The 25936-nt window shown below is 35.7% G+C and overlaps 1 protein-coding gene across 2 annotated transcripts in view; it reads left to right on the forward strand.

Moving 5' to 3' along the window:
• Nucleotides 1-25936, forward strand: part of dyl (dusky-like) — a 205429-nt gene that overhangs the window by 8301 nt on the left and 171192 nt on the right. The window contains exon 1 of one of the 2 annotated variants that reach the window (XM_069817810.1): nt 6043-6182. The exons of the other annotated variant lie outside the window; for it this stretch is intronic. The gene's annotated coding sequence lies outside the window, so the exon portion shown is untranslated. Of the gene's footprint in view, nt 1-6042; nt 6183-25936 lie in introns of those variants that run through there. 2 annotated transcript variants of the gene reach the window in all.

The raw sequence follows: 25936 nt of genomic DNA on the forward strand, positions 1-25936 counted from the left end.
ATGAATAATAAAACAATGAAATAGCGGAAAACAGTGGTAACTTATTGAGAGAATTTTAAAGGCATTGGGTCAAGTGAAGATTCAGAAACAAATCAAAATCAATAAACAAAAGAAAAAATAAAATTTTAATGCAAAGATAAATTAAATAAACACAACAAGTCCACTTTTACAGTTATTGACCGTCTACTGCACAGTTATTGACCACACGCTTATTAGTGATTGACCGTCTACTGCACAATTATTGAATACTCATTTATTAGTGATTGAACAACACATTTTCACAATTTTCACTTTTTTCTTGTCTGTTTCGTTTCTCTTCTTCTGATCTTTCTCATTAAGAACTATTCGCCACCGGCGTAGCTCTGTCGGCAAAGGTGTTTGCCTGCCGATCCGAAGTTTCGTTCGGGCGCGGGTTCAATTCCCGCTTGGGCTGATTACCTGGTTGGGTTTTTCCGAGGTTTTGCCCAACCGTAAGGCAAATTTCAGGTAATCTATGACGAATCCTCGGCCTCATCTCGCCAAATACCATCTCGCTATCATCAATCCTATCGACGCTAAATAACCTCATAGTTGATAGTGTCGTTAAATAACCAAGTTAAAAAATAAGAAAAGAACTCTTCTCGCTGCCTTTTCTTTCATTTCTTATTCGCTTCCTTCCTTCTCTTGCCTCTTCTTCCATTTTTCTCTTTTGTGCCTTATCAGAAGCAAGTGTGTGTCATTTCTCTGATGTTATTACAAATGGCTTCACCCAGCACTGGGCGAGGACCAAAGGACACTTTTCCTTCAACGGGATATTTGCTTCTGGACGCTAAGGTTGCTTTTAGGACACCAAACTTCTTGGCAGCTTCATTTAAATCAAATCCACTGCGGATAGGTTCTGTAGCGTTTCGTAAAGCTTCCCCTGTATAATGTACTTTACCTGGCTTAGGCATTATAATACAGTATCAGTCCTGTAAAAATCCCCATCATTTAACCGATAACATATATAGAATTGGAGCACATTGGTCGTTATTCTAACAAATAATTTATAAACGACCAATCACTGTAGTTTGCGGCCATTCACTTTATAGTGATTGACCACGGGGCATTTTTATGTCATATAAAAACTTTAACAAAATAATATTCTGTGGACGGAAACCTTATACCTTTTCTCACACTGTGAGTGTAAAAACGAGCACCAGAATTTATGTATCCTTTGCAGAATAAATAAATTATTGCGTGCATTATTCTTAGCAATTTCTCTAGTTACTTACACTTGTTTACGTTCAGTTGCATTTCCAATCGATTTCAGTCCTCTCAGACAACAGACACTAACTCAGTGGGATGAACAGCGACAACTAACCACAAATAGGGGTTGATACTAGAGGTATATGCAGCAAAAAGTGAAATCACGATCGTGGTTTATTCACAATATACTTGAAAAAAGGAACCGGTCAATCACCGTATACTAGTTTACCCTAGTAGGTTTTTGCCTGAAAACATAAAATAGACGGGGTTGGAAAAAAATAATCATACTTAAATATAATTTTCAGTGGAAAAAAAGAATTGGCAAGAACTAAGATATATGTATACTATGTTACTAGGTCAAAATCGATTTTTGAGCAAAATAGCAGGGTTTGGAATCAAACTATTCACTATGGTTATGAAATTAAGATAATTAAATGCAATTTGCTGTAAGAATTAAGTGTGTCTAATGAACGTAATGAAATGCGCTGTGAATAACAGTCAATCCTGCAATAATAATAATAATAATAATAATAATAATAATAATAATAATAATAATAATAATAATAATAATAATAATAATAATAGCCTCTTGAGTGATATTTTATGGTATCATTTATGAGGTTCAAATCTGTCTTCGGACAGTTGACTTAAACAGGAATAATAATAATAATAATAATAATAATAATAATAATAATAATAATAATAATAATAATAATTCATAAAAACAGAATGTACTAAAGTTACAATAGAGGAAAATAATTGATCTCTCCAAGTACATGCTTCAATGAATTGTGATGGTAGAATGAGCAATATCACCAGCACTTCTTAGCTTACACAGCAGGACTCCGAAAATCTGAATGCCAGAAATGCAGGCTATCCGAGAAACAATTTTTTTTTTTAGGAAACTCACAAACTTCTTAAATTCAGTGGCCTTTGGGTAAGTGTCCAAATGAAACGTCTGCTTCTGTTTTTATAGCAATTTTCTTTTGTATTATTAATTTTAAACACGATTTAAAGCATTACACGCTATTTTTGTGGTGAAAATAGTTACCTACGCCTAAGTCTTTGTCAGGTGTCGACTTTATTTTTCTTTTAAACTACTCGTCTTTAGAAATGAGGCATGCTTCATTTGCTTGTGAATAAACTATTAATATTTACCTGGTCATTTCTTTTCTATTTCATCCTAAATTTGAACTTGCAGTTGAACCTAAGAACCGGGAAAATCCGAAAATCCTGGTTGACCCAGTCTCCAAGCAGTCCGGATATTACGACTTTTACTGTACATTGATGACGTCGACGACGCTCGCAAATGAGAAAGTGAGCTGTAATATCATTATACATTGATCATCACACTCAACAGGAGGTTAACCGACGACCAAGCCGTTCTTGCGTATCCTGACCAGCTACACAAATACAATTCAGCATATTGATTAGCAGAACTAAAAAATAACATATTTTATTAATAATCAGTCAATCGAACAAATTAATAAGGTAAATTGTCTTGCATTGAAGTATCTTACAATGATTATAAATGAATAAATACTGATTTTAAATAATTAAATTTAATAACATGTGTGAATTGACACAAAGAACTTTTTTTATTAGGTTATTTTACGACGCTTTATCAACATCTTAGGTTATTGAGCGTCTGAATGAGATGAAGGTGATGATGTCGGTGAAATGAGTCCGGGGTCAAACACCGAAAGTTACCCAGCATTTGCTCATATTGGGTTGAGGAAAAACCCCGGAAAAAACCTCAACCAGATAACTTGCCCCAACCGGGAATCGAACCCGGGCCACCTAGTTTCGCGGCTAGACGCGCTAACCATTACTCCATAGATGTGGACCAAAGAACTCTTAAATACACGTGTCCTAAAATAAATCGAAATTTTATGAACCCCTGGCCGCCCCTATAGTACCCTACAAATTTTGTGTGTTGGGTCCTAATATAACACTAACAGAAAATAGAAGTATCAGAAATGAAATTTCTATTGTGGGTCGCAAGAAGACCGGAAGAGAATAATTGAAGAAATTTGAAATCATTAAAAAATCTTGAACATAAAAATATATTAGGACATTCAATAAGTAGTGGCAACAATACTATAAATCAGGGCTCCTAGCGGTGAGCATCGGAATCTTTTATACATAGTAGAGGAGCGATTGTTGCATAAATGTGGAATATTAAGTCTTTAAGTAAACATATTTTGTGTATACAGGGACTTTCTGATTTGTATTAAGTAATACCGCTCTAAAAATGTTCAGTAGATATGAACAAAGATGCTTCATAAAAATACAAATTTCAAGAGGAAAAAAAATGCAACCCAGTGCTTTACGGCATTACAAGAAGCTTGTGGGACAGAAATCCAATCATAACGAACTATTGCAAGATGTGTGGAGACGAGGCATTTTCTTTCAGTCAAGAGTTGGCATCGAAAGAGCTATAGATCTATCAGTGAGATAGGGAACCAAAAATTTTGCTGCAGATGGAGTCCGCCGTCTTCCAAGAATTTTACAACGTATTGTTGACATGGCAAGGGACTATATTTGAAATGTGTAATGTCAAAAATAATCTAAATAAATCTAGTGTGAAACAGTAACTAAAGTATTTTGCCATTACTTTTTGAATGCCCTGGTAGATACAAGGGAATAACAAAAATTCGTAGTCACTTTATAGCCAATTGGCTAGTCTTCTAAATTGAGACAACTCTGTTGTTTGCCGTAGTTTTTCAAAACGCTAAGAAATCTCGGGATGAGTCCTGTAAAGTTGGACAATAGATTTACATAGCCTACTCCTAGTCATAAAGTTTCTGCATTTTCCAAATAAAAGTCTTAGTTTTCGCCTGTCGTTGCACTCCAATATTTTTCAAAGATATTGTCATGGTCAGCCACTGAAGCACAGATTTTGAGGTGTTCCGAATCCATTTCTTGATTTGAGTTGCACAATGGGCAGTTAGGGGACTGATATATTCCAATTCTGTGCAGGTGCTTGGCCAAAACAGTCATGGCCTGTTGCTAATCTAAGTGCAGCTACAGACGATTTGCGTGATAAATCGGGAATTAACTACATTTTATATTGTAATAACTTTGTTAAAAAAAAATTACATCTATTTTATATTCATACGCCATCTTAGTGGGGAAATGAGCACAATGTTCATAATATATTTTATCCAAGTTGGAGTGTGAGAGATGGTGAATTATCTGAAAGCATCTTGAAAGTGACTGTTTGAGAAATTTTGTGTAACATTTTTGTATACTACTTAAGTTAAAAAAGCTTATTTCACACTTTTATGTTGTTAACGTCTTGGAATTTGGTAAATTATCCATATATTTTATCCAAAAACAGTAATATCATTAAATGACTTTTTCAGTTTTTTGAGACATGAATTTTTCAAATATTAGCTACATTGATATATCTGAGTTTCTTCAGAAATATTATTTACATGTGTGGGTATTAGAATGTTTGCAAAATCTATTAATATGATAACATGTATTTGGAAAAATGTCTGAAGATTTCTAGCTAGTTAATATTTTTTTCGAAACAATTTAATTTATTTCGCATAACTAAATCATTTAATTGGGCTTCTATTTTCTGTCTAGTAATGTTGCTTCGCGGGTCAGAACTATATTTTTGACGACCACATGTGGACATTCTACCCTTGGTTTTTCCGTCTTTGTCCAAATCGACTCCACCATTTGTTATTTAAAATGTCTATGTTCGTGGTTTTCCTAAGACGCCGAGACAATATTGTCGGGATGAGCTCTAAAAGAAATGACCACGAACCTACATCCCCCTCTCCACAAATGTTTAGCCGTTTTCCCAAAATGAAAGTCTTCGAAATAGGATCCTTTGGTTTCACAAAATGCCTTCGGTACATTGGTGAATTTACTCTATTGTCACTCGCACAGTGAAAGGGATCGGTACCTTCCTCTTGCGAGGACTGTGGTAGTCCCTTTCAATGTGCAGGCTTTTTACATCTTGGACGATCCTGTCCTGATGCTGTTCTATCATGCTTCTTTCTCCCCTTATGCACCATATTTTCGGCTTTTTCCTTCAAAATTCTCTCAAGTTTCTTCAGTGGGACAACGAAACTCAGAGTGAGAGAAGTGGCCAACAGGTTTGGAGCTCACATATTGTGTTTTTCTCATCCCCTAAACTCTCTTGCAAGGACGCTTTCTTTAAATAAATTTGTAATGTTTTTCCCTCCTATTTCCACCTCGCATGTGGCACGCGAACGGCATATTGGGAATTGCTGCTGCAAGCAGTAATATTTTTGAACATTACAAAGGACCTAACTGTTGTGAAACGCGTAAAGCATGTATCAGAAAGTATGTATAAACTCCCTGACACTCATTTTTTGAACTTGTTTCTCTGACATCTAAGATTTCTCTCAATAACATTAAACAGATAATGCTCTAAATAGCGTAGAAGATTGTTAAATGAGTGAGTGTATGGTTGAATGCTTCCAGGATATGTTGTGCATGCAGAGTAGGAATGCGTTTTACTTCCGTGCAAACGCTTCAACAATCGAATTTGTGTCTTTCCCATACTTGGTTCTAGAAAGCTGCAATTAGAATCAATCAGATGAATGAATGCATCTTGGAATTGGTCCATATGCCCTCCATTCGTCCCCCTCCTATCGATTACATTTCGTGATTTTTCGTTCTCGACGTCTGAACAATGGGATATCGTCTCATACACACAAGAGCTCCGCGCTCCTGAACGGAGAAGGGATTGGCTGAACTACATGCGTGACGTCACTAGAAAGCAGGCCGGTATAAATAGCAGGAATACACTGGTGACCCCCATTTAGTTTAACAACGACCGTCGCCGCAGAATCCACGCGGCCAGTGTTGACGTGCTTCGATATAAATCGATCGAGACAGTGATCACAGTGTTGTGTGAACAGTGGCAGATAGAAGAAGGCAGTGAGGAGTTGACCACGTTCTAACTGACGGTAGGCAACTGTGTTTATAAGTTGTGTGAGTGCGAATTGTGTGTTATTTTGAATTTATTGTAAAATTATGCAGAAGAATTGCACCTCATTTCGCGAATTTCATATAGTTTTCATCTCTTAGCTTTAATATTAAGAGATGAAATCAGTTTAGCTCATCTCACGTATTGTTACAGTGAAACGGATGAAATCTAAACATCCTATTTCAACACCAAAGAAATGTTTCATGTGACGATATGGAGCAATGGTGGAATTATGTCAGAGGAAATCGAATCACAGTGTGTCCTCTTTATGTGGAGTTTTGACTCTCGAGTGCGTAGCGGCCTTTATGGCGCAAAAGCCATGTGCCGTTTCTGAAAACAATTTTGGCGGGTTTTATGGACATAAAATTCGTACATAACCTAATTTACAACAGAATCTCGACGTAATACTCCACTTCTTGTAGGTTACGCCTCACATCTTGCATTAGTATTCCCAGCAACACGTCGTTCTAGTTCAGGATGTCACAGCGCCTGTATTACGTGCTCATACTACAAGCAATACAAATCCAACAAGGTTCAATTTTTAGCAAGATAAAGTACAATAATCGCTCTTAAGGAAATGTGCGAGTTCTTGAGAGCATGCAGTGCAGGGGTCTTCACATCCTTGTTCTAGTTTATCATACTTGCCACTGAATCCGAGGAAGATGGATGGATTTGTAAGGGTAACTAAAATCCATGTGGTAGCCTAGCCTACTTCAAAAGAAATGTAAAACTGGTATGCCCATGTCGCTGACTTACGGATGTAAAAATAACTAAATGAGAGGGTTCCATGTAAAATTTACTGACCTTTTTCAGTTTATAACAAAAAATGGATATGTAGACAGCACAAAGACAAAAATAGGTTTAAGTGCACGTGTTTTTTTTTTTCTGGATTCTAAAGGTAGCACAATGGGAAAATCAAAAAAGGTAGCACAAGATGGTCGGGTTATTTAACTTTAGAGATAGCGCAATGGACAAATATACCGTCTAAGGGCACGTAGTTTCTTTTGACTCGGGACAAATATAGGTCTAGGTTGTTTAAGTGTGTGTGGGTTATTTGGAGTGTAGAAGCAGTAAAGTGGCCAAATATAGGTGGTCTAAGTGCACGTCGGATTTTTGGACTTGAGAGCGAGCTTAATGGAAAAATGTAGGTCGTCTAAGAACGCGTAGTTTCTTTTGGAGTATGGATAAATATAGGCCAAATATAGGTGGTGTAAATTCACTTCGGATTTTTGGACTTAGAGAGAGCACAGTGGACAAAAGTAGGTCTTTTAAGGGCGTGTAGTTTCTTTTTGACTCTGAACAGATATAGGTTGACGAACGCGTATGGATTATTTGGACAATAGAGGTAACATATGAGAAAATACGAGTGGTCTAGGCCTAAGTGCACGTTAGTTTTTTGGGCTCTAGAGGTAGCACAAAGGAAAAATAAGTTTATAGGTGGTCTAAGTGCGCGTGGGTTTTTTTGGACTCTTAGAGATAGTACAGTGGGCAAATATCGGTGGTCCAAGTGCACGTCGGGTTTTAGAGATGACACAGTGGACAAATGTAGGTCTTCTTAGGGCACGTAGTTTCTTTTGGGCTCTGGGCAAATAGGTTGTCTAAGTACATGTGAGTTTTTGGGTTCTAGATATAGTTACATAATCTAATTAAGTGTGGCTTTTTGACTCTAGAGGTAGCACAATGGGCTTAGTAAAAGTGGTCTAATAGCGCGTGGGAATTTTTGGACCCTACAAGTAGTAAAATGGACAAAATAGCTCATCTAAGCCCTCATGAGTTTTTTAACTCTACAGGTAGCACAATGGGCAGATGTAGGTTGTCTAAGTGCACTTCGGGTTCTAGATTCTTGAAGGAGCACTGTAAACAGATATTTATGGACAAATATTACTAGGTCATTAAGGGAGCGTATATTTGGACTCTAAATGTAGAATAATGGGCAAATATAGGTGGGTATTTTGACCTCGAAAGATTGTACAGTGGACAAATGTACGTTGCCTAAGTGCGCGTAGGATATTTTGAACTTTTAATAGGTAGCGCAATGGACAAGTATAAGTGATCTAATTGAGTATGTTTTTTTTTTTTGGAAAGGTGGGCAAATATAGGTTGCCTAAGTGCGCGTAGTTTTCTTTTGTCTCTAAAGATAGCACAATGGACATAATTACATAAGTACATATGATTTGTTTTGGACTCTAGAGATAGTAAAGTGGACAAATATAATGGTCTAAGAGCACGTGGGTTTTTATGGATTCTAGCGGAAATTGTACCTTGCTACAGATGAAATTCAATATGTCATTAACATAATGTATATTACATTTCTGTGTCACCTCGTGAAACACCCGCCCGATTATCTTACGCGAGCTGATACTATAGCAAACTCGGATTCAGAAGTCGTATATGAAAGCCTCTTACCATTGTAATTAATTAATTAATTAATTAATTAATTAATTAATTTACTCTATATAGCATTGTGAGGTTCGGCTATGTTCTATAAAATTTTCCGAACAACTGGATAATGCGCACGGTAGAGCAACACCGACTACTAGTCACCGGGCCGTACCGAGCCGTGTGAAACAAAAGACAACCGAAATGGTGGTAGTAAAATTCGCGACTATATTCTTAAATAATAATTGACTACACTTGTGAAGTGCAAGGTTTACGGAGTTTAACGGTGGTGTTTTGAATACACTGAAAAAAATTGCAAATGTAGTAAGGTCTTATACTCGTAGTAGGTTATCACAACGAAATAAGGGCAAAAAAAGTGTTGTTCAGGAAATGTCATTGAAATTAACCGCAAATTTACTTTCGTTAATGTTCGCCAAAGCGTTAACTACTTACTTATGAACGCGTTGCAGTTTTATTTTTGGTCTGAAAAAAAATACCTCGTCATATAATATTTTTGTATTACGTACGAGTAATATATAAACGAAACAGTTTATGTTTTAAAGTTACAAATTATTTATGAAGTACAATATGATATAATTTAAATTAGTACATGGAGAATGAAATGAAATCTTATTTTTAAATTAATAAGTTTTGTCAACCTCATAAAATAAGGTAGCATTTGTACTACATAATATATAAATTAAAATCTCCTGTCACTTGGCTATCCTAACCTAACCTAACCTAACCTTACCTTACCTTACCTTGTCACATTGCACAACCTCATGTCACTTAGCTATTCCCTCATCTAAGCCACGTAATCTACTAGAAATATTTACGCAAATAAACGCAGAGGGAGAGTAAAACATAATCGAACACAAGATTCTTTGTTAGTAAGAAAAACAAATTATCTAATGCTAACGTCAATATATTTAAAAATAATGATAAGGAACAACATAATTCTAATGATATATTTTTAAAAACTTTTAAAGAACAACATAATCCTAAGGAGATTATAGGTCTATTTCAAAACACTAAAACATTAATAAACCTTATCACTGTTCATGTCTAGCTATAATTTAGACTAATATATGTATCTGCTCAAACCCTACCTAACCTTGTCGCAAACAGTGGTGCTATCTCTCAGTAAAGTTCAGAACGAAGGAATTAGAGAGAGAGGGAGGGAGGGAGGGAGGGAGAGAGGGAGACCTTAATGCTACCTCTCGTCACTGGAACTCTCTGCCGCCTGAAGTTAAGGGCTGCCGAACATTTAAATCTTTCAAATCCAAGTTAGAAAATTATCTTATGACGAGTTGCCAAACTAACTTACTATTATGACAAGTGTTGTATTGCATGGTTCCACGTATTCACATTTTTTTATGTTCTAGTGATATTTAACTTATTTTATATTTTTGTTTTCATATTTTCCGATAATGGTATATCTCTAATGTGATAAGTTCAGCTATATATAAAAACATAATTTTCCTTACTGTGTATACTTAAAAATATTGTATTCATTGTATGCTTTGTACTGCACTATTTTATTATTACTATTAGTATTATTATTACTATTAGGCCTGTTATTATTTTATTATTATTATTATTTATTATTATTATTGTTATTATCATTATTATTATTATCATTACTATTCTCATTTATTATTATTATTATTACTATTAATGAAGTATGTAATTGAGCTTACTATCTTATCGGTTGCTACCCAAACTTTACACCAGGTGAGTCATACCTTCTAACCTTCTATGGTGTTTTGATTTTTTGTCGTACCTGTGGCTAAATAAATTGTGAAGATTTAAAATTCTTCATTTAAAGGTACAGGCCACTCAAAATCAGTGAGATTTATAGTATATTTGCTGGTAGTGCAGTAAAGATGGAATGATAACGTACAGAAAATTAGAGTGAAAAGAGAAAAACAAAGGCGAATAGTTGCTCACAAAGGATGCCTCCGGGTCTGAACACTCGAATACAGATGAAACCTGGCTCACCTTATTAATTTGAGAACGCTGAGTCTCCGTGTTAAGACAACCGTTTAGCCCGCAGCGTCATCTAAGAAAATTCAGTGACACTTTTGGTGACAGATTCTCACCAAGTGGAACGGAATTCGATTCTTGACAGGTACTAAATGAGATATGCAGTGGTTTAAAGTATGTGTAGAGTATTTTTTCTGCAAGTAGGCCCGCTACGGTTATCTACCTTGTTCCCAATTTTCTCTGTGATTTAATAGCAAATTGAATATAGATCTGTTTCACAGTTTGCACTCTCTCAAACTCTGTAAAAGCATAGACCTACATTTACTTCCTGTTTTTAGTACTTTGAAGTTTAGAGAATGGTATGAAGTTTGTGGACTTAATATTGACTAAATATATCCGAAGCGAAAAAGAAGAAGTAGATACTGGCACATAATTTTTAATCCCTTGTTACAAGAATTATCGAGAAATATTTTATTACTGTTTATAATAGGTTACGAGTTGTTCATTACTCTTTTCTTGTACAAACTACAGTTACTATGGCAACAAATTTTGTCATTTGTCCTAGGTTTCGAGTAATGATACCAATATCTTTGCTGCATTGTAGAACAGAACTGTCTCCATTCTTTCGGAATGGTTTCATCTGCACACATGCACAGAACGGTCCCATGTAAAGTATTATATTTTATGTTCAAAAGTACTGAAGCCGGAAAAAAAGTCTGTTTATGTAGTGATATAGATAAACATCAATTGCCAGTGTGGAAAGATTCATTTAATGCGATATCAGTTTTCGAAGCAAAGGCCACGTTTCTATTTCGCATTTAAAATGCATGCTCTGAGAACTAAAACCTTCTTCTTTTCTCCTTTCACTGTTTGGATACTAGGGGTAGGTCTGTCCCAGCATCACATTTTTACCATCTCTCTTTCTAGGTCATCCGCATTTCGATGGCCTTCAGAATGGTAGCCCAGTATCCACTTACAGAATCTAGTATCTGTTATTGTTCCAAATGTTGAATCTATTTCCGTATCTTGTCAGTTTATAAGCTACACGTTCTATATTTATTGTCTTACATCGGCATTTGTCTTGCAAACTACATCCTTTCACTAATTCTAAAATTTCATTTCTGTTTCCTAAATTCGAAATTTGAATCTTTATTAGCTTAAGAGTTATAAAAGCGTTAGTTTTCACACTTGCTACTGTTATTTTTTACCTATATTTTCCGTAGTCTCCAGATACAAATCTTCTATACCACATCAATTAGTGAAAGCTTCATTCTCGTCTCACATGGGACATTCCATTCTTTTACACATTAAAACCTTTTCGGATGTAATTACAGTATTTAATTACTGCAGCTGCAAGCATTTCTTCGGGACACTATGTACGTAGATTCTTTGTCTTATAAACCCTTGGCACCTATAGTAAAAATATATTATTTTTCTTAGCACTCGATAACGTAAAGAAGCAGAAAATTAGGCTACATAAACTTACGAAACTGGCTCAGCTAAAACATGGCGTTATTACACCTAATAATTTGTTTGAATCTTGGGTACAATTATAATTTCTCTCAAAACGTTATTCAAATTGCATGAATGTTAAGAAAGTGCATAAAATTTACTGTGAATCAATGTACAGTAAGTAACATTGTATTACAATCTAATTAGGTATATGATCACAATATAAATTTACTTACTTTTGAAAATTCAGAAGCGTTCCAATAACGGTACTGCACACAACACACGTAATGAAGAATGGTTCTTCCTAAGGAACGAGTTTCTGCTATTCTTACTACAAAAAGTTTCCTTAGTTGCAGTGTGTGTTATGTGTCGAGTTTCTTGAAAACTACGTTAAATATGAGTATCTGGCGTTATTACCTCGATTGACGTTATTCCTCCAAACCAACTTATTTAAAAGCGTAGTTAGAATAAATGGGATAGGCCTAACTACTATTTAAATTGGTCCACCAACGTTATGAAGTTGGCAATAATGAGGTTAAGGTACTTATAAATAAAAGATGGTAAAGGCAAAATTATCCTTAGCCACAGAGGTCCACAAGACAGCGGGAGGTTAAGACACCTATTTTTCCAGACGACCGGCATTAGTAGAGTACGGACGTCAGACTTACATGCTTGGGGAAAGTGTGGGAATGAAGGATAGGACCGAGTGGAAAACCATGGCAGGAAGTTCTGTTTCCATGATAGCACGATTAACGTGGGAGTGAATTTTTCATGTCAAAATTTTAGAAATTTCTCTCTACTGTACCTCGAACATAGACAATTCTCGTCAAAATACAAGATGCGTAAACTTGTACGCTGTCAATATTTACAAGATACCTTGTTATCGTACTAAAATGTGGAGGTTGTGAACAAAACTGATCATTTCCACCGAAAACAAAAACATGTTTTTTTTTTTTTTTTACGGTTTCGGTATGTTTATAGAGGCATCTTTCTGAATATCGTTGTTCCTGCAGTAACTCCTATATGAAAAATATACAATTTTTCAGTAGGAGGAAAAAACACATTAATTCATCCTGTGGCAGCCATACATAGGGGATTGTGAATTCTTACATTTTCGAAACAAAGAAATATAATTACATAGAGGAGATTTTATTATTTGCTGTATCACTAATTAAGTTATTTAATAGAGCAAAAATCTGAAAATCGATAAATAAGTCATATAGGAATTATTGCAGGAACTACGACGATATGTTACTGTTGTTATTCTAATTCGGTCATTTCCATGAGAAACAGTATAGTAAAATCAATATTTTCAATAAAAACCGGATAATTCCATAATGCCAATAGGGTTTTTAATATAAAAACGGACATTTTCAACACTCAGTATGTGTTGCAATTATCAATCCATTAAAATAGGCCATTACCACTTCTATATGCAAGAGTGATATCTTATTGCTAATTGAAATTATTGTAAAAGTGTTATAATATATTCATTTTTCCATGATACAGTAGAATGAAAGCGAAGGATACAACTTCCTTTCGAACAAAAGTGAACATTTCCCTCACATTTTGAAGCAAAACTGGACATTTCCAAAAGATTTTTGTCAATAAAATGTACAAAAAATAACTAAAATCATAATTATTTACACCATTAGAACAATGGACATCCACAATAAAAAATTATCGCTCACTTTGGGGTAAAGTGAAGGCTCTATACAGTTTTTTTTCTACTTCCTTAAAATTATACTATTTTGGAAATTACCGGTTTTGATCCGCAACCTCAACAAATGTTCTTGTAATGTAAAGATGTAAGCTGGTAAGGCATCACTAGTTCCAACCCCTTACAAGTTTTCTTAAAATATACAACTTTCTTATAGCACCAAATATTTACAAGGTACAATTTGTTATTATACTAAAATATCCTTGTAATATAAAAATGTCCGATATACTTATATAGAAATGTGTCAGTTCCTTGAAATTTTCCTTCGAGACCTTTAGAGAATATTACGAATATAATTGAGCGAATTATTATTATTATTATTATTATTATTATTATTATTATTACTATTATTATTATTATTATTATTATTATTATTATTATTATTATTATTATTATTATTATTATTATTATTATTATTATTATTATAAAATGTGTTGATTCGCGACGTTAAAAATTAATCTTCTTTTTTGTGTGTGTTCTGTTTATAAGCAAGTTAAATGAAAATGTAAATCAAATCTTGGCAGCGTGCTGCCGCGACAGGCATATCCAGGCCATGCACTCATCTCCATGTGGAACAGTTGAACTCGGACGCAGCATCATTAACTTTGTTGCCTGGCAACTTGGTGGACGACTCAATCTCGCCAGATCCGCTCGTCGAAGTTTCATTGCGAGTTTCCTCTGCATAAGGAAGGCAGTGGAAAAACGCAAAGCGAAATGTGTCACCAGTTTAAAAAAAATGGGGTAGGATGGTCAGTTCCTTCCCCCTTCCATTGTATACATCGTCCACTAGCTACATATTACACTAGTCAGACTTCAGATGCATACAAACAATTTATTGTTCTTCTCTGACACATATCGTCAAGTGAGATGTACTACCTGATAATAGATGTAGGGTAAAGTTGCCTAATATCATGATACCCATAACCCTGTGATACGTCCTTTAATTGAATATCAGTGAAAGCTTTACCGTTCAATCATAACACCAGATACAGTATCTTTCTCGAAAGAGTGCTTCTTTCGCCTACTTTTGAGATATCGGTGAACTTCGTAACAAGATACACAATTCCGCGATATTCGGTGAAAAATACCTATCACGGGATTAGAGTTATCACGGAATTAGACAACTTTACTCTCCCTACATATCAGCCAGAACTTCAATCAGATATTTATTGTAATTTATTACTTTAAGGGGAGAGGATGGTAGTTTTTAAAACTTTTTTCCTATTTGGTGTAAAATATTAATTTTTTGTATGTAGAGAGCTCATAGCTGTAGGAACTCAACAAAATATAAATATTTTGAAAAACAAATTATTTGGGGGCCCAAATTTGAAAAAAAAAAATATATACTCAATAGAGGATTGTACTAAAACCGATATATCTAAACCGTTTTTAAAGATAGATTCAAACGTTTTTGCAATGGATTTGCAAAAGCATGTTCTACACATTGTAACAGAATTGTGATATTAGTCCCTACGTTTGTAAAATAAACAATTAAAATTTAATAACTATTTTCTGATTTCCTTTCTTGCAAACAAACGGACGTATATTTAAAATGAAACCAATTAACAAAATTCTGTTACAGAGAAACGTTTCCTAATAGTCTAAAGAATGTGTGTTCTAAATTTCATGCATGTATCTTTAGTAGTTAAGAAATTATATCAATTTTTGTCTGGCAATGTAGCAAAAAAAATGAAGTTACTAGAAACCGATAAAATCGTGCGTGTGATTTAAAAATCCATAGCGCAGGAAGTTTAAAAATGACGTCTCAACATCCGATAAGGGCACAAATACCCACAAAATCTTATGCAATGCATTCCACACATATCAAAGAGTATTTTAAAGAAAAAAAAATTTGAAAATTTAATTTACCGGAAACAACAATAAAAGTGGGCGAGTGATTAAAAAATCCATAACACAGGAAGTTTAAAAACGGCGACTCAAAATCCGATAAGGGCACAAATACCCACAAAATGTTATGCTATGCATTCCACACATATCACAGAGTATTTTAAAGACATTTTTTTTAATTTACTCATTTTTCACCAAAAAATACCATCCTCTCCCCTTAATTCGAGTAGGCCTACAGTGTCTTTGCAAGGGAATTTGGGTAAAATGTAAACATAAAGTTATCCCCATCACAGGACATGGAGAGCCACAGGATGACGGAGGGTGAAAGTTCTCACTTGTACAGACATTCGGCATTAATGTTAGTGGGATGTCAGCCCTATGTTCCATAGTGCAGCCGGAAGATTTAGATCAATGGAGAAAATCTACGACCCCATCGGAAATCGAATCAGCGATCTACCAGCTTGCAGCGTAACACCTTATCCGCGACGCTACCGCGCGCCACAGGGAAATTTGAGGCTGAGAGAAAATGTCTATGTGAGCTCCAAGCCTATTGGTCACTTGTCTCACTCCGATTTTCACCGTTCCGTTTGAGGAAACATAAGAGAATTTTGAAGGTGAACGACTGAAAATGGACGTAACTTAACAGCTACAATATGAGGGGAAGGAATGTCACAAGCAGCAGGTCAGAGCGAGTGCTGATGAGAGGGGGCGATAATGCACCTATTAATTATTTCTTCCTCATTTCTCATTTTTTTATTGTTATTGTCAAGCAATACTCATAGAAATATTGAGTATATGGAGTAGGCTATGTATGTGTATCAAATGAAATCTTACGCTACACACATTGTTAAAACTGTTGTTGGGTTTGTTGTCAATGCTGATGATAATATTTATACTGATATTGATGGTGATTTGATGAAAACCTTAATCAACATAGTGATATGTGTTTGGGTATTTACACAGTGTCACAGATATAGATATATCTAAGGTTTTGGAGCTAAGTGTCAGCTCCATCATCAATATAGATAGGGATAGACAGTGTTCATCAGCACAGTGCACCCTCGAGTTAGCGTCTCATACCCGCGGATAAGAGATGCATTAGCGTGGTTGCTGGCGGGTATACTTTCTCCCTCTCCCTTCTTCATGACGGTGCGTATTCCGATACACTTCTTACCCGTTACCCATTTCAGCTATTGCTGACGACCACTGTGATAGAGGAACGGATAAATTTATCAATTAAATCCATTAGGAAGACAGGACAGACTAGTCACATCTCCAACAAACAGGTTTATCGGTTTCTTTGTCGTTACCTTCACTGAAGATGGAGCCGAAATTTAGCTTGCTAATCGCTAGACCACGTAGGTAGAACAATGAAAATTATAGCAGAAAATAATGTTAAAAGTACCGTCATTTCCCATAACCATGGTTCTGGAACACGACTGGTCCACGATACAACCATTCAAAGAACATTGTAGAAGTAACATAGACCGTTCGTAGATAGATGCAGTGACTTGACTTCAAACTACAGTAGAGCAAAAATATAGATCAACGAGGTACTACGTTATGGAGTACAAAATTTGAATGGACCATAGTTGTGTTCCAGGACCATAGAAATGGGAAATGACGGTACGTGTCTATAGCAGAATAACGCATTGGGCCTTATTTGCTCATTTATAAATAAGCAATAGTAGGCCTATGTATATGTGTGTATGTATGTATGTATGTATGTAATGTAATGTAATGTAATGTAATGTAATGTAATGTATGTATGCGTACGTACAGTTTTATGTATAATGGTGAATAAACAGATAGTCCGGGTTGAAATTATTAGGTTCTAACGCGCGGTTCACATGAGCTACGTCAAATTGCACGTCAGATGTCGATATATTATACTCCTACGTGTAACTATCAATTTAGATTAAATCGATTCATAGATATCTTGTACATTATCGTCGTCGTCGTCAACGTCGACAGCAAGGATTAGACCTTTCGGCCTCTTCCGTCTCAAAATTGTTCACGCCATATTTTAAGGGTCGATCCAAATTTCGCTTTCCTGTAGGACTGTACTGAAAGGCAGCCTTATTTATTGTAGTACCTGGCGTATGTGATATATTTCAATAGTTGGAGCTGCAATTGACTCGACATTCAATTCTTGTCTGATGTTGACACTTATTTTGTGATTTAATAAAGTGTTTCCTGTTACAAAACGGAGAAATCTCATTTCTGATGATTCAGCTCCCTTATTGTATTAAGTTTCGCTTACAACACACTGCGCTTGTGCAGTGAACAAGAGCCCCCGTCTATAAGCTACTTGTGGACAGTCGTGTGAAATTGTTGCCTACATACAGGTGGACTCCCATCAAGTCTCGCTCCAAATTTTAACTCCGAATCTTTACATGCGTAGGCCTAATCACACTTCCAGTGTCCTTTTCCTTTGATTTTGAATTATTTGTGTTTTTTGAGAAGCATAATTGTCTCTTCTGTCCTCCGAATATGCACTTGCTTCTAAGATAAGTGTTGGTAAGATAGATAAATTTGATTGAACGGTGTTTGGCTTCCAGGAGACATAAGAAAGTTACATCGTCAGATACATCATTCTGATCTGAAGAGTCGTTTTGAAGTAGTCGTGTTCTGTCACATCTGGCGAATGCGCTCTGCGGATTCACCGAACGGGGAAAGCCTTGGCTCACACCGTTACACTCTGCATGTGATACAAGTCGCTTCGCTGAACCGTTGTGGTGTTAACCCAGATGCTGCTGTCTTATACCGGCATTCAAGTCTCCATAAGGCACTCGCGTAGCGTGTTACTTTATTAAGTGTCATGCGCAACTGGCGGCTGTGAACGACACGCTCTCTCATTTGTGCGCCAGCTACTGCAATTTCGTAATGAATAACCACACTATCGCTTAGGTAAAAACATCTCTAAGCTTTAGATCACAGTGCTAACTTCCTCAGCAAATTTAATGTGTTTGATTTCGAGTGGACTTTTTTCACAAAGGGGCTATGGACGAGTCTCTGGTTCTCCAGCCTTTTTTATTTCATTTTGTCATCATCATCATCGTCGTGGTCGTCGTCGTCGTCGTCGTCAACACGGGTTGGAGCTGGCCTTCTATGCCCAAGGTTGCGGGTTCGATCCCGGGCCAGGTCGATGGCATTTAAGTGTGCTTAAATGTGACAGGCTCATGTCAGTAGATTTACTGGCATGTAAAAGAACTCCTGCGGGACAAAATTCCGGCACATCCGGCGACGCTGATATAACCTCTGCAGTTGCGAGCATCGTTAAATAAAACATAACATTAACACGGGTTGGACCATTTGACATTACTTCAAGATTTTTGCATCTCTTATATTTACAATATTGTGTTGATCTCATATAAAATGTTCGATTAAAACTGTCCTCTCCGTCTCTTGCACGGGTGGCCTGGGTCTCTTATTTGTGTCGGTTTGAATTTTTTTTTTCGTTGCTGGTAATTCTATAGCATCTATTAGATGCTTTATGGTTGTGCTAACAGATTGAGTTACATGTCAACAATGTGACGCTGAAACGTGTGTTCAGGTTACTGTCCAGCGACAGTCCTGATGTACTCGTATTTTATATTGTGATGATCGGTTAATTAATATTAACCCGGCACACTCACAATCACACTCACATTCATACAAATTTCCAGACTCTAGACACTCAGGTAATTTTTCTTCTTCAATCGAATCGAACCCGGGACCTCCGGATCTGCAAGCCAGCATGCTGACCAACAGACCACGGAGGAAGTCTGTTTGAAATTTAATATTATTATATTGTTTTGTCCCATTCTCTACGTATGCTGCAGACATTTACATTGGAATTTTTTTATTTTTACATTTACATATATTGTCTGTAATTCTTGCGTTTTTCGTTACTACTAGAGGCAGGCATAATATGAAATTTTATATTTTAAACCATTCCTGCTATCGTTATGGAAACAAGGATTTTCAATATTCACTATGTGTAGAAGAAATTAAAGCCAAACAATGTTTCATATTTCATAATATTTTGGTAAAATTTTCATATTTTATAATATATATATTTTTTTACATTTTGCAAGATTTTCCCTCCTCCAATAATTCAGAGTGGGCTATTCAAACGGAAAGATTTCAAGGCGCAGAAAAGGAATGAAAAGTTGCTTTTATATCAGTTTATAATGAGTAGAAATGACAAGTACAGGAATAATCATTAGGTATGCAACAAGAAAAAATTTATTTCTTAAAAATTACGTCAGCCAAGTGACCTTCATTGAAACGCACACATTCTTCGAGTCTGGTCACGAACTGTTGCATAACCCCTCTCAGCATATTGACGGGTATCGCAGCGACCTCTTGTCGTATACGTTGTTTGAGGGCTAGAATTATTCTGGGTGCATTGTACCCAAACACCTTCGTTTTGAGGCGTCCCCATAGGAAGAAATCACATACCGTTAAATCGGGTGACCTAGGCGGCTAAGCGATATCTGCGTTCCGGGAAATGACGCGGCCCGGGAACAAAGCATTCACAGCATCCATCGAAATTCTTGCGGTGTGGCTTGTTGCTCCGTCCTGTTGAAACGGTGTGTTTTCATTCACTGGAAAATGGGCGAGTTGTGGTGTAAAAAAGTTCTGTATCATTTCAACATATCGCACTGAATTAACAGTCACTGCATTTCCGGCCTCATTCTCAAAAAAGAATGGGCCGATTTTTCCACTTAATGAAACCTCGCACCATACCGTCACCTTTTGGGCGTGGAGAGGTTTCTCATGATCATTGAAATCAATTAATTGCAGTTTGCAGTAACGATGAGCACCATTTAACAAAACATGGTAGAGACAAACAACTTGGTTACTAGGGAACGCGGAGATAGTGACGTCACCGCCTAAGGAGTCATATATTGTAAAGTAAGTAGGTAGAGGAGAGACGGTTATATCCATTCTCACCCTCTCCATATGAACAGTATACTCCCATAAAATCTTTCCGTTTGACTGGCCCACCTTGTATTTCTATAACTACTTACAACTGAACAAGGTTTTTCAGGTATTATATGGAAACGACAGGCTAGAAATGCTTTCCAGAAAACACCTGAATAGCCCAAGCCATCCATTTCACTAACATACCGGATAACCAAGGACAAGTGAAATCTCCAAATTACCCCAAGGAGTCATCAAGCTCGTAGCGTCAGTGAATTTAAGAAAAAAAAAATAATAAATGGATTCTATTCCACCGTTGCTCATTCCTTCGAATTCAGTGAAAGTGTTTTCAGTGTCTATTTTTAGACGTGTACATTAAAGTTTTAGACGATTTTCAATTACCAATTTTGCTGATTACTTAATTTCTGTTCTCTTTGCAACTTCGTGGGTTTTTCAGCGTAAAAACAATGTAAAGTAACAGAAGGTGTAATCTATTGCTATAACCAGTGTTGAGTCCAGCAGGTCTGAGAACTATAGGCCTACAGGTTGTGAAGTGAAATAAGTTTAGAAACTGAAGGGGACGATAGGGTACTCTGAAATGAATAGAAAACCTATATTACATTTTATGATTAAATGCACGGTTAATTAGAAAATTAAGTTTGAAGTTGCAGCAGTCCGGCAACATCGCTGCTAACACACTATTCTCGTGATACAGATGTAAGAGGTCAACGAACTCGGTGTGTCTCGGTAGATTAGCTGTTCTCTGGCGCTCTGTTGCAACCAACTCGCACAGTGCAGTGGCTTGAATTTATGGGGTATTAAAATTTAATTTACACGAAAACCGTCCACAATATTGAGAGATAAATTATTCCTTATTAGTTTTCCTATCAATATGGACAAAAATCACGCTCCTATTCGCAATAGTTACCAAATAAGAGATTATTACACATTTGAGAAAAATATATATATATAATATTACATACAACATAAGCTATTCGCTCTGAAAATCTCTAAGGCTATTTCAATGCCATTCTGTTTTTTTTAATTTTTTTTTATTTTATGCTATTCACTGCAAAAACTGAGTTATTTAGTTCTTGGATTCAGATAAGGATATGATGATGCTGACAAGCTGTTTAATTATGCAAATTTATTGTATTTTATCAGGTAGCTTATTAAATACAGACAAAACTATTAATCTATAAAGATTTATTTTTAAATAATTATGTAAAACTATTCCGAATTGTTTAGGCAGAGGCCGATGAAGTTTGAAGAGTAATAAAATCTTTAGCATGGCCTCCACAGGAAGGAAATAAAGCTGGGAGACTTGTGTCGCAGATTTAAGGCAAGCAAAAAGCAACATTAACAAAATCAATATCCCCAACATTAGCAAAATCAACATCAACATTTTCAAAGTCAGTGTCGCCAGCATTAGCCAAGTCAACACCACCATTAACAAAATCAACAACACCAACATTAGTAAAATCAACACCTATAACATTAGAAAGATCAACATCACTAACATTAGAAAAATAATTATCAACGTTAGTAAAATCAACATTTCATCATTAGAAAAATAAACATCACAAACATTAGCAAAGTCAGTATCCACCAACATTAGCAGAATCAACACCACCATTAGTAAAATCAACATTATCAACATTAGCAAAGTCAACATCAACATTACAGAAGACAACATTACCAACATTAGCAAATAAATATTATCACATTAATAAAATAAACATCAATATTAGCAAAATAAACATCATCAACATTAGCAAAACCAACATCAAAACTAGCAAAATAAATACTACTAACATTAGCAAAATCAACATCACCAATATTAGCAAAATCAACACCAACATTAGCAAACCAACACTATCAACATTATCAAAGTCAACATCAACATTAGGAAAGTCAACATTACCAAATATATATATTACCACATTAATAAAATAAACATCAGTATTAGCAAAATAAACATCAAGACTAGCAAAATAAACATTACCAACATTAGCAAAATCAACATCACAAATATTAGCAAAATCAACATCATCAATATTAGCAAAATCAACATCAGCAAAATTACCAAAGTACTCTTACGAGTTCGGTTTTCGTATATAGAGATATAGAAATAATGTATAAACTGTGTTTTTCGTACGGAATATGAGATCCATATATAGTCAGCCTAAATACTCTTATAATGCAACCGTGATTTTTTCAAGGTTTTTCCAAATTTAATGGGAATGTCCGATAATGCCATAGCGAACCCATACCCGAACGTAGCTACGAATTAGTAGGAAAATGAGCTACAACCTGAACTATGTCCGTGCTATCATCAATATTAACATCGTCTTCAACATCAACATGATCATTTTCAATTTCAGAATAATGAACAACAGGTCAACGTCATCATCACCCATTAGTATCAACATCACCATGATAAAGTCTTATTTATTTTATCATCTTCATCTTTCTATCCTATACTGTAAACCACCCAAGGAAAAAACCTGATGTATAGGTCTATTAAACAAAAGGGAGAAACATGAGACAACGCTCACGTTTATATTAATGTTATAATTGGCTAATGATGACGTAATACACAAAAATATGCTACGATACTGAATATTAAGAAATTAAAGAAAAGAAACAAAATATTTATCAATTAAGAACCAATTTTATAAAAGTTCTAACGTCTAGAAATCAGTGTTCACAAATTATATCACCAAATTTATTATTACCTGCAAGGCGGACTTTAATTGAATAGTACTCGTCGCATCCATTTTACGGCTAACGTCTCAATTATGAACTTGTATGCCCGAAATTCTTTCTGTAACACAAAATGAGCCACCAGTGTACCTCAATTTGCCTGCTGATCCGGTGTTGCTCTCGGACGTGGATTTGGTTCCAACCTGAGCTGATTACACCTAGTTGAATTTTTTCAGAGATTTTCTCCAACCGTAAGGTGACAATCAGGTAATATAGCGAATCCTCGACCTCATCTCGCCCAATACCATCTCGTTATCTCCAATTTAATCGATTCTAAATAACACAGTAGTTGATACAGCATTGTTAAATAACCAAGTAACAAAAAAAAAATAAATAAAAAATGTATTAACAGTAACCTGTACGACTCCGTATGACTTTTAATATTGGTAGTACTATAACTATCGATACGGTGCGACATCTAGTTTTTGTTCTTGATATATCATCGTGTTATTAATCAGACTACAAGATGCACCTGCTAATTCGCGCACTCTGATAGTATAGCGAACTACGTTCAGTATTTTTGAGGAGTAATATATTTGTAATGCCGTGTTTGTTGACATTAGTGTTGCCATATGTACAATTCTTGTACGCATGTGAGATTTTTTACTTTACGATGTAAGAAGGAAACCTCTCCTCGTACGCAAAATATACGAGAATTCTAATACATCAGCCTTTCTTGACGCGCAAGGTCTGTAATCGACTTACACTAATAGAAAAATGAAAAGTTTGTAAAATGTATTCATTCGTCCTAGACTCTTTACCTTACTTCTTCTACAGACTTTACACGCAATCATAGTGGTTTCCTCAAATCTCTTGTTGCTTTTTATAATATTTAAAAATGTGATTTCATTAATACTGGTACACATTATAACTGAATTTATCCATCTACTATCATCTTTACTTTTTAACTTTGCCCTAGAATATGCCATTAGGAAAATTCAGGATAACAGAGAGGGCTAGGAATTGAACGGGTTACATCAGCTTCTTGTCTATGCGGATGACGTGAATATGTTAGGAGAAAATCTACAACTGTTAGGGAAAATACGGGAATTTTACATGTAGCAAGTAAAGTGATAGATGTGGAAGTAAATCCCGAAAAGAAAAATTATATGATTATGTCTCTTGACCAGAATATTGTAAGAAATGAAAATATAAAAATTGGAAATTTATCCTTCGAAGAGGTGGAAAAATACAAATATCTTGGAGCAAAAGTAACAAATAAAATGACACTCGGGAAGAAATTAAACGCAGAATAAATATGGGAAATGCCTGTTATTATTCGGTTGAGAAGCTTTTGTCATCTAGTCTGCTGTCAAAAAATATGTAAGTTAGAATTTATAAAACAGTTATATTACCGGTTGTTCTGTATGGTTGTGAAACTTGGACTCTCACTTTGAGAAAGAAACAGAGATTAAGGGTGTTTGAGAATAAGAGTTTTAGGAAAATATCTGGGCTAAGAGGGATGAAGTTACAGGAGAATGGAGAAAGTTACACAACGCAGAACTGCACGCATTGCATTTTTCACCTGACATAATTAGGAATATTAAATACAGACGTTTGAGATGGGCAGGGCATGTAGCACGTATGGGCGAATCCAGAAATGCATATAGAATGTTAGTTGGGAGGCCGGAAGGAAAGAGACTTAGATGGAAGGATAATATTATAGTGGATATGAGGGAGGTGGGATATGATGATAGAGACTGGATTAATCTTGCACAGGATAGGGACCGATGGCGGGCTTATGTGAGGGCGGCAATAAACCTGCGGGTTCCTTAAAAGCCATTTGCAAGTAAGTAAGCGGTAAATTGAATATAGTTATATTTAGGGTTATTATTATGCTAAGAAGAGGCCAACATACTTTAAAATTAATTAGAACCAGTGCTAATATATAAAAAAACTGACTGGAAAATTTTGCATGGTAACAGGCTATGGGTCTCTAAACCTAAACCTATAGGTCTCTATACCCAAATTACCCCAACCCACCCTATCACGAATAGTGTTTTTAAGTAAACATACGAGAATTTCTGTGAGAACACGAAAATTTTGCCTAGGTGGTATGAGAATTCATATTTCAAAATATGGCAACACTAGTTGATACGTTTTTTCTTAGGTGATTTATAATACTTTATGGTAACATTCATAAGTAGAGGAGTTATGTTAGTCATGTAATGAGCATGCTTCAGGATTACTATTCAAGTTCATAAAACAGGAAGATGAAAAGTACAATGAAGTATCTGTTTTAAGGAATAAAATTAAGGTTCTGCTTTCTTGCCGGGTTTGAGCCCGGACCCGTGTTCCGCTGCCTTGGAACACGTTAATCCGGCTACTTGCTCTGTGTTGTGAGATAGGCATCTCTCATTAGCGGCTGAAACAGTGTCACGGGGTACGACAGCATTGTTACGCAGGCGTTGGGAAGCAGGGCATAAACACTTCCCGGTTATCGGAATGCATTCCATGCACCCAGCAACACATAACCTCAATTATGTGCCAGCAGTAATACACAATTTCGTAATTGTGTTACAAGTGAATCAGATGTAACGTCACAAAGGTTCTTTTTTGTCTTATTGTCTTTCATGCGACCGTTGGATCTCAGCTTGGTCGTCCATCTGTTTCACGATCGTCTAACATCTTTCTGACCGTATGGTTTATACTGCGGATTCACTATAAAATAA

This window comes from Periplaneta americana, chromosome 2 (assembly GCF_040183065.1).
Source record: "Periplaneta americana isolate PAMFEO1 chromosome 2, P.americana_PAMFEO1_priV1, whole genome shotgun sequence".
In the NCBI taxonomy this organism is placed as follows: Eukaryota; Metazoa; Arthropoda; class Insecta; order Blattodea; family Blattidae; genus Periplaneta; species Periplaneta americana.